The sequence below is a fragment of the Bison bison genome, unplaced genomic scaffold, assembly GCF_000754665.1.
Source record: "Bison bison bison isolate TAMUID 2011002044 unplaced genomic scaffold, Bison_UMD1.0 scf7180017864370, whole genome shotgun sequence".
NCBI classification, from domain to species: domain Eukaryota; kingdom Metazoa; phylum Chordata; class Mammalia; order Artiodactyla; family Bovidae; genus Bison; species Bison bison.
The window spans coordinates 218,746-227,375 of record NW_011494942.1 but is presented as its reverse complement, the minus strand read 5'-3'; the positions used below and the strand labels follow the sequence as shown (position 1 = coordinate 227,375).

General features: G+C 35.7%; 1 protein-coding gene across 5 annotated transcripts in view; it reads right to left on the bottom strand.

The window, feature by feature from the left end:
* Positions 1 to 8,630, bottom strand: part of FOXN2 (forkhead box N2) — a 56,252-nt gene that overhangs the window by 34,451 nt on the left and 13,171 nt on the right. The window contains exon 3 of one of the 5 annotated variants that reach the window (XM_010855889.1): positions 1,824 to 1,955. The exons of 3 other annotated variants lie outside the window; for them this stretch is intronic. The gene's annotated coding sequence lies outside the window, so the exon portion shown is untranslated. Of the gene's footprint in view, positions 1 to 1,823; positions 2,843 to 8,630 lie in introns of those variants that run through there. One more of the 5 variants, XM_010855888.1, reaches the window with a different exon arrangement.

Sequence of the window (8,630 nt, the reverse complement as noted above, 5' to 3'; positions counted from 1 at the left end):
TGAGGTGGCCAAAGTACTGGAGTTTCAGCTTTAGCATCATTCCTTCCAAAGAAATCCCAGGGCTGATTTCCTTCAGAATGGACTGGTTGGATCTCCTTGCAGTCCAAGGGACTCTCAAGAGTCTTCTCCAACACCACAGTTCAAAAGCATTAATTCTTCGGCGCTCAGCCTTCTTCACAGTCCAACTCTCACATCCATACATGACCACAGGAAAAACCACAGCCTTGACTAGACGGACCTTTGTTGGCAAAGTAATGTCTCTGCTTTTGAATATGCTATTTAGGTTGGTCATAACTTTCCTTCCAAGGAGTAAGCGTCTTTTAAGACACTATTATTGTTGTTTATACAAGTTTTGAAAATTAAATTACACTTCTTTAACATACACTTACCACTGTCCTTTGATCATCATTCCTTCCTGAATCTCAGACTTTCAATGACCATTTTCCTTCTATTTTAAATGGTCTGCTAGGGAGGTGGGGGAGGGACAGCATGAGAGTTTGGAGTTAGCAGACACAAATGATTATATACAGAATGGATAAACAAGGTCCTATTTTATCACACAGGCAACTATATTCAATATCCTTTCATAAACCATAATGGAAAAGAATATGAAAAAGAATATACATATATGTACACCTGAATCACTTTGCTAAATAGCAGAAATTAACACTGAATCAATCATACTTCAATCTAAAAAAAAAAAGCGGTCTGCTAGTGAACTTTCAAATTTCTCTGAGCATGTCTTTACTTGGCCCTTGTTCTCAAAAGTTATTTTTTTTGCTAGCTATAGAATTCTGGGTTGAATTAGAGTAGTTCAATGGCAACCCACTCCAGTATTCTTGCCTGAAGAATCCATGAACAGAGGAGCCTGGCAGGCTACAATCCATGGGGTCGCAAAGAGTTGGAAATAACTGAGGGAGTAACACTTTCACTTCAGAGTAGGTCAGTTTCTAGATTTATTTTCACTGAGTTTATTAGTTTCATGGTCTCTATTTCCATTATTGCTATCGAAAACTGAAAATCCTTTCAAAGCGCTCCATGTTTTCTCTTAAATATTTCCCCTTTACTAACCTCTTTTATAATTTTCATTTTCTTGTCTCTCTGTATTTCTTCAGGTTTATCTTTTGTTATACCATTTTTTTCTCCAATGGGGTCTATTTGCTTTTATCTATCCCTTGTATTCTAATTTCAGTTACTATATATTTCCATTTCTAGAACTTCTGATTCTTTTACAAAATGTTTGCTCTTTTCCTCATTGAACATATTAGATATACTTCTTTTATATTTTATATCTGATAACCCCAAGACATGATCTAACTGCAGGTCTGAATACAGATTCTCTTACATTGTGCCCTATTTCCTTAGATGGTTTGTAAACTTTTATTTTAAGCATCTCATTTTTTCATTAAAACTTTACCAACAGGAATTCTTTCACGATTATGATTTGTGCTACTTCTGTCAGGCCCCTGGGAGTAGCAACAATCCAGGATCAGTTAAAATTCTTAGCTTTCAGTCTAATGTGAATTCAAGCTGCAAACAAGTGTCAGGGCTGGTTTGTGGTAACAAATTTTCAGTAGAGATTTATTTTTCCTGTTCACAGCAATATTCTAGAAAGATAACTTTCTTTGTTGGGAAAGAATTTCTAGATCACTCTTATACCTATGGTAAAGCGCTATTACCGGGGAAGACCTAAATGTTTTTACTTTAGCTGGCTCTGGGTTTTGATTCATGATCCCTGAGCCCCCACAAGGCCATGAAAACAGAAGCTCACTTGACTTGGTAAATACCTTCAAGGCAACAGCCAGCTTCAGTACTCAGCTTACCTCACTGGGTTTCCAATTAATATTTGGTTTAAACAGTCTTTACTTTTGGGCATGAGCACTGATGAATTTGATCCAGCATTTTAGGTTGTTTTCAGCAGAAAGGCTGCTCCAGGTACTTAGTTCGCCATGTCGCTGGAAACACATGTTAACATTAGTTTCTGATGGAAATATCTCTGAAGTAAATTATCCCATATTTCAGAGCACTGGTTCTTAAGTTTCTTCTGCTTCCCTACATTTGAGAACTTTGACTTACTATCACTAAGAGTTGCTCGTAATGACAGTGATTGCCAGCTGGTCGTAGGTAGAAGACAGTTCCCTGGAGGTGAAAGGTAGTAATTAAAAGTCAGGTGTACATTTTTTGTTCAAGAGGGTGCTTCTTCTCATCCCCTTTAAAAATCATACTTTTTAAATATAGGAAAAATATTTTGACCCCTTAACTATGATTCACGCTGGTCTTGACTCAGTCTACCTTTGTGTCCTTTCCTCTAATGTCTCTCATAGTTGAGGCAGATCTAGAAGCCTTAGGAGTCAAAGGGAAAATGTGGTTCCAAGTGGAAGGTGAGGTTTAAGCCCCACTTCAATGTTTGTATTGTTTCCATGGCAGCAGGTCACAGAACACCAAAGCGAACAGGGGCCAAGAGATATACTCCAACCCTTTCATTTTACTGTGGAAGAAATAGCCTCAGAGCCAGTGATTTTGCCAAAACCATTTCCTGTGAGGCAGTGCATCCAGGACAACACCTGCGTTTTCCGAAGCCCACTCTCTCCATCCCAACCCTGCTCCACTTTCCTCTCACCTCTTCATCCAAGTGCCAGGCTGTCTGGCACATAGCAAAAACACTCAAAGTGTTCAGAAATGCTTGGTGGCTTGCAAGAAAAATCTTAGCCTTCCCAACTCCACTAATGTTTGTATGTCTCCTAGTTGCATATATGAAGGGCTTCTCCCGTGGCTCAGCGGTAAAGAATCTGCCTGCAATGCAGAAGCCACAGAAGATGCAGGTTTGATCCCTGGGTTGGGAGACTCCCTGGAGGAGGGCATGACGACCCACTGCAGTATTTTTGCCTGGAGAATCCCATGGACAGAGGAGCCTGGTGGGCTATAGTCCATAGGGTCACAAAGACTCGGACACAACTGAAGCGACTTAACACATACATGATTCAGGCTATTGTAAACAAAGATTTGGCAAAGAATAATACTCACAGGGATTGTTCAAGTATATAGGACTATTTGCCACTTTCTCAGTATTTCTCAATTAGTATGTGCCATGGATAAACTCTCGGGGACGCAAGTTTTAAAAATTTTCATTTTGTGCTTTCATTTCAGAAGCAATATAAAGGAAAAAAAGACAAAAATAAACTTACTTCAGATACTAAAGTCAGTGATTCTAAAAATGGAATCTATAATTATTTTCTTTAAAAGAGATCTATGTATTATTCCAGTTACAAACACTGCTTTACACTGAAAGGTCTCACATTTGCTATGCTTGAGTTACGGGACTAATCTTAGTTCTATATGCTAGTTCTCAGTTGTACTGTAGTCACTGTATCTGATTATACAGGTATATGATCCCTTATCTAATATCCTTGAAGGCAGATATATTTCAGAATTTATAGAGTATTTTGGATTTTAGAAAGAGACTACGATGTATGTGTGATATGTTATACGACGTGTCATTGAGGTCTGAGACAGGACCCCATAAGAAAGATGTTAATATTTCTGCAGAAAAATGTATATTCACACTAAGAAGGGAGTAAATAAAGGCCATCAATAGTCTTCTATCAGTTCATATTATGTTTTACCACTCAATGGGTTAAAAGAAAATTTGGCTTTCAGAGCATTCTATTAAAAACATGGAAATACAATTATAGAAACATTATCTGCTATAGACTGGAAAGCCAGCTAAGTTTCATTAGAATTTCATACAGATTTGATAAGGGCAAAGAGTCCACATTAAGGTACATGAATTTAGTGCATAAACTTTGAAAGTTTCTTCCCAACTACTTAGGAGACCCTTTTTGTCTACTTATAATTTAACAGTTGAAGATACAGAATAAATAATCTCCTGTTAAGCAGGAAATATACTATAATATGAACTTTAAAATGCCAGAAATACCTAAATGCATATAGGAATTTTAAATATATTCCAAAGATAACATATTAGCTATATTGGATTATAAGTATAATGTCTTTACATAAAGTAATGTGATAAAAGAGAAAAAGAGAGGTATAAAAGTTATACTATTCAGAATCATCTCTCCTGGTCCTTCAAGAAGAAACCTTTTATTCCTACTACACTCACAGGTCTGTTGTCACAGTTGTTAGTTATATGGTAAAATAGTGTACAACTATACAATGAAAGGCTTCTTCCTTGAGAAAGGAATAAATGTATGTAATACTAGAAAATACTGAATAGAAACATGAGGAGGCAGTACATTTGAAGTTAAAATTGTGAAAGATAAGACAATTTCATATTATAAGTCATAAAATAGAAATCATTATTATTAATATTAGAATCTGGTGGCAGTGAAGCAGAGGGTTTAAGAGGAAGCATGAGTTGTGAAGAGATACTCCTGGGTTCAAATCCAGCTCTGCTACTCAACAGACTAGAAGACCTATCAATGTAGAATTCTAACAGTACCTACTTTCATAAGATTGTCAGTACAAACTAAATGAGAATATAAAGGACTTAGAACAGAGGTAGAGAGTAAGGACACAATGAATACTAGCTGGTAATTAATACTAGATGCTTTACTGTCTGAGCCACCAGGAAAGTCTAATTATTATTACTATGATTAATTTTTAAACTATTATTAGCTTTCTTTCTAAAGCAGTATATATATATAAATGTTGTATCTCTCAAATTTAAAAAGTAGAGTATAAGATCCATAACAATATTTTATGTTCTAAAGTTTAGAAGTTTTTAAAAAGTTCTAGCATTAAGGAGGGCCTCCTTCTAAACTAATGACACCCGCTGGTATGGCACAAATTAGGACTTCTCAGAAGAGTGCTGCAATAACAGTTTCATCATGTTCTTTATGATGTGACTTTCACTTCCTTTTACTGTTTCCATGAACTCTGTTATGTCAATCTTTTACCAATCGTGCCGCATGACCGAATCTTTCTTCAAATCTTTCTAGTTTAATAATCTAAAAGAATTTAAACCATATATAAACTTTCAGAACTTTTTAAAGTTGATTGCTATTAATAGCCCCTGAAGAGTTTACGTTCCTTTATTAACAGCTCTGCCTAATGCTAACATTCTAATACACAATAATTTATATATAAAAACAAACAAACCAAGTACACTACCTATGAAATGAAGTATGCTAAGCTTTCACTAGTAACGACATTCTGAATAATAAAAGAGGCAGTGGCAATATAATGCTATAATCAAACAGGACAATAATATACATACATACATGTCGTTGTTTAGTCGGTAAGTCATGTCCAACTCTTTCGGTCCCGTGGACCATAGCCCATCAGGCTCCTCTGTCCATGGGATTTCCCAGGCAAGAATACTGGAGTGGATTGCCATTTCCTTCTTCAGGTATCTTCCTGACCCAGGGATCAAACCTGGGTCTTCGGTATTGGCAGGTGGATTCTTTATTACTGAGCCACCAGGGAAGCCCCATCTACATACATAGCTTTATTTATATCCAACTAGTTCAGAATCTACTATCCTGAATCGACAGAATTCTCACCAAGTTAAAATATACAAAATAATTTCTTTCAAAATATTACTATATTGTAAGTTTCTGGATAATATCTATAGTACCTTAAAAATATGGACTCATGTATATAAAATTAAACAACCCCCAAAATCAGGCTCTCAGTCCAGCAATTCCCATGAACATAAAAGCTTTTTCATGTATACATTAAAATAAATCCATGGCAAATAAGGAATTAATTGCAATTAATTCAGTTCTATAAATGTGTTTAATAATTTTTAAAAGTCCTTTTCAAATTATTCTAGAGTTTCATGTTACATTTTTCAATTTTAATTAAGTTTTTATCTTACCTATATCATAGTTCTTAGAACCCTATATCTGTAAGTTGTTTGTAAGACAATTTTTTAATTGTAAATTTATATTTAATTCATTATATCATATAATAATTGTTTTTAGGAAATGAAGAGTAGTATTGAAAAAAGATATCAAAAAATAGCTAATTTTTGATGTGCATTTGTGTTAGTTGCTCAGCCATGTCTGACTCTTTGTGACCCCCATGTACTATGCCAGGCTCCTCTGTCCATGGAATTCTCCAGACAAGATAATTGAAGTAGGTAGTCATTCCCTTCTCCAGGGGCTCTTCCTGACCCAGGCATTAAACCTGGGTCTCCTGCATTGCAGGCAGATTCTTTACCATCTGAACCACCAGGAAGCAAATTTATTACAATTTATTTTTTTCTTATACCCCTGAACATCACTGAATATTTCTTTCCTCATTATACAGAAAGGATAAATGAGAAAAATCATTTTGCTGTTTCTAAAAAACTTTTACTACACTGGAGTGAAAAGGAACCACGCCATCTGTTATGTTCTACTAGAAATGGAAAGAAGTTGAAACCCTCTTGAGCAATCATACCGAGAGGCCCTGAAGAAGGCTTCCAGTCAGTCCCATGCTTAAAGCAAGGGATGGATAATCTCAAGCTATATGGCAGCATCTGAACTACAAACAAAGCTGTTTCTCACCATTTTCACCCTACTAGTCTAGCTTCCTATTTAAAATCAGTCTCACTATAAACATTTTAAACATCCAAATTGCTAAAACTTTTGACAAATGAGTATAATATTTGGTTATATTTAATTTTATACACGTACAATCTCTAATTATGTCTTTTTACATGCTCTTAAGACATTTGGAAACATGTCTATTGACTTGTCATTTTACCTCTCACCAAGAACTTATTGTTACCAGTAAATTAAACAATCTTAGAAGTGTCAAAAGAGCAAACAGAGAGTAGGCCCCTTCTCAGACTTGTGGCTTTTCCATCCAATCACCTTAAGGTAACCAATATAAAACATCATCTGACAGGCTATGGTAACCCTAGCAAGGGGAAACAAGCTGTCATTCACTTAGCTCAGATGACTAAACAATGCTTTCCACAGAAAACATCTACCACAGAATTAAGGTATAACACAGAAATCCAAGATGTTTATGAATTTTATCAGAATTGCCTGGCAGTTACTTCAGTTATTTACTGTGATTTAAGCTTGGTCTCTGATTAAGATATGCTATATAATAAAAGGAATTTCCATTCAATTTCCCCTCCTTTCCTCATCTTCATCTCCTTAGGAATAAACCATTTTTATTAATTAGCTATAAAATGTACCCACTACTCAAGACTGGAAGCCATAGTACTACATTTACTAGATTGACTCAGCAATACAATAAGCTTACAACAAGCTCATCATTAAATATTTTAGCAGTTTACAGATACTATTTTCAAAATCTCAAGTTCATCATTTTTAAATCACGAAAACAATTTTTTTGCTAATTTACCACACTGGTAGTAATAATACTGTAACACTTATTGAGCACATACTATTTGCAAGGCATTGTGTAACAAATACAATGCTAAAAACTTTAATATTCTACTAGCTCACAATATCTGATAACTTTGGTAACTCTTAGGTAAGAAAAAAAAATAAGCCATATTGAAGGAACTCACAACCTTTTCCTACAATACATTCTTTGTTTTAAAGATTCTCTGTTATAAATATGGACAGGGAGGCCTGGCGTGCTGTGATTCATAGGGTCACAAAGAGTCGGATATGACTGAGCGACTGAACTGAACTGATCCTGTAAAATCCAATATTGAGAGTAGAGGATAGGTTCAAATCCCTAAAGTACGACTGCAAAAAGACGCATGTTTGATTATAATGCTACATGATGTCACATATCCAGGACAACTGAAGCATTTCGGTCTCTGAGGGATAAAACTGCCTCTTGGTCATAGATTTAGGTGACACAGCATGTGATCCATTGTCTCTAAACAAAAAATGTGTGCAGCTGCATTTTCCAGTCAAGAAAGGGAAAGGGAGGGGAGGACACAGAATACAAAAGGGTCAAACATTTGTCTCATAGGGAAACTTTTTCAAATAGGGATTAAAAAAAAAAGAAAATTGAATGAGGGAAAAACCTTTGACCAACTCATGCTAAATAAATGGCAGAAAACACTAAAATCGGGGAGGGAAGGGGGAACTGTTGTGGTAATCTTCCACCAAATCCACTTATCCCCTAAATCAACTTGCCCAGATACACTGTGTAAACCATGGTTCAAATGCCACTTCTATCTGAACAATTCTGTGCTATCTGCACACAGTATAGAGTTTCCATACACACTGTTGCAGCACTTATCTTTAAAACATTAAAAAGGGTCTCAGTTGTTCATTTCTTTCTTGGAGATGTTAAAATGAAGCAATAGCTTTATAAGTTAAAAAAAAAAAAGAAAGAAAGAAAGGTGTTAGCTTCTAACCAGTAAAGAAACCTGATATTCTCTGTATAAAGACCAAATTACCCTTTTTTTTAAACGAACCCTAGCATATAACCCGCCTTTCACAGAGAAACACTGGTTTCAAAAAATAGTTCCACAATTGATCTAACTTGAATGAAAATTTTCTCTGTTGAGAAAAATAGGTATTTCTAACCCTTGGACTGCAAGGAGATCCAACCAGTCCATTCTAAAGGAGATCAGTCCTGGGTGTTCTTTGGAAAGACTGATGCTAAAGCTGAAACTCCAATACTTTGGCCACCTCATGCGAAGAGTTGACTCAGTGGAAAAGACTCTGATGCTGGGAGGGACT